This window comes from Kogia breviceps, chromosome X (assembly GCF_026419965.1).
Source record: "Kogia breviceps isolate mKogBre1 chromosome X, mKogBre1 haplotype 1, whole genome shotgun sequence".
Lineage (NCBI taxonomy): Eukaryota > Metazoa > Chordata > Mammalia > Artiodactyla > Physeteridae > Kogia > Kogia breviceps.
The window spans coordinates 100,575,519-100,577,381 of record NC_081330.1 but is presented as its reverse complement, the minus strand read 5'-3'; the positions used below and the strand labels follow the sequence as shown (position 1 = coordinate 100,577,381).

The 1,863-nt window shown below is 39.2% G+C and overlaps 1 non-coding gene across 1 annotated transcript; it reads right to left on the bottom strand.

Moving 5' to 3' along the window:
* Positions 1-227: 227 nt before the first annotated feature.
* On the bottom strand, positions 228-299 carry TRNAE-UUC (transfer RNA glutamic acid (anticodon UUC)). The gene has a single exon. It is a non-coding gene; the product is annotated as a tRNA-Glu (tRNA).
* Between the last annotated feature and the right edge of the window lie 1,564 nt (positions 300-1,863).

Below are 1,863 nucleotides of genomic sequence, written 5' to 3'. Positions count from 1 at the left end.
CCGTGGTTCAGGGGTCAGCTGGAGGTTTGGGCAAAGGATACACATAGAATTTAGACTTTCTCTTCTCTGGATAACTTCATTCTAGGATTTTTCTCTCACACTGTAGTTAGTGACTGTGGGTATGAGTTGCCCTGAACATTTCAGACTAGAAAAACTGGATTTTCTTTCTTTCTTTCTTTTTTTCTTTTTTTTGGCTGTGCTGCACCACACAGCTTGCAGGATTTTAGTTCCCTGGCCAGGGATCGAACCTGGGCCACGGCAGTGAAAGCACCAAGTCCTAACCACTGGACTACCAGGGAATTCCCCAAATGGATTTTCAATGGGAGTTTTAACAGCCCTCTGCAGTGTTGACTACAGCCTATTCTCAGGCTAAGAGCTATAAACAGCAGAAGCTCATTCTATGTTTTCCCTGCTTCCCAAGGTTGATTCCCCAGTGGAATTTTCTTATTTTTGCTCACTCTCCAGAGCCTTCAGGTAGCTGGGGTTTCTTTGTGTGTGTGTGGTTTTTTTTCCCAGAGTTTATAGCTGTTATCTATGGGAAAGTTAGTCCAGTAGGAGCTTACTCAACCATACTGGGAGCAGAGACACCTTTTCTTGATTTTTGAAATGATATGGATTCAGCCTTTCCTGTGTCTTTCTCTAAAAGAATGCTAATTTACATTGTAGTTCAGAGCCTTTGATTGATTTTTTTGGGTCAATGGCCTTCAATAATGAGACAGTTCTATAGCCCAATCTAGGGAAAGATGTTACATCAAGCTTCATTTCAATTTATTCAACAAAATTCATTGTCCTCCTGTTATGAGAAAAACCTTGGGTTGCTTGCTGTGGTTGTCTAGGGACCATCCTTGAATTTTTGTGGGAGGAAGGAAAAACTGACTACCAGAATGATTATATGCTTAAGAGGAAAGAAAGATCTCCTTATCTTTGAGAAACACTGATTCTGTATCAGGTAATCATTTGACAAATGCTCTCTTGTTTAACCCTCATAACTCTGCCAGGTGGATATTATTTTCCACTTTTTATAGATGAGAGAAGTGAGGCTCAAAGCCTGCACAGCTGGTAATTTTCATAGGCTTTTGATTAAAAAAATGAGTCAATGCTAAAAAAAATTAGGTTGCTCATCATACTGTGTTCTCAAAAATAATATTGATAATGATAGTAAAAATAACAGCATCCAAGTGCTACTTTTGCGCTTAGCAAAAAGGGATTGTGACTCAGTACGGCCCCTGATTTTTGACTGACAAGGTTCCATAAATGCTAAGTATAGTTTTCTATTAAGATTGAAACCTATGAGAAAAAAGCCATGGGCTGACCCATCTTCAAAATGTCCATTTAAGATTATTTTTTGTCAGCCAGGTGGCTAACGGGCTGTGTTAGACAATGGATAGATATTGTATTCTGTCTGAAACCATAGAATTGGAGTAAAAAAAAAAAAAAGAGCGATTCTGCATTTATTTGGCTTGTCTACTGCCCGGGAGCCCAAGCTGCAGAGAACATTTATTTCATTTTAACAAATGGATGGCACCTCCCTGTTTTAGGCTGGAAGAAAACCTCTGTTCTGGCCTCAGTGTGATGGGGAACATTGGTGATGGCATATCCAGTGTGAGCCATTGTCCCCACGCTGGGCAAAAATAGTTAAACATTCTGGGGAAATTCTAAGGGAATATGTTCAGTTAATGGTAGGTTTATCTAATAACTGGATTTTAAAAAAAATATTGACTGCTTCATGTTTTACAAAGGGAACTTGCAGACAACAGAAAGTGAGCTCCCTATTGAATAATGTCTCCGTTAAGAGATGAGAATACAAGAAGAGATGTTTTAAAGCACGGTTGAAAGAAGGAAGTAATAAACCTGACTTAGACA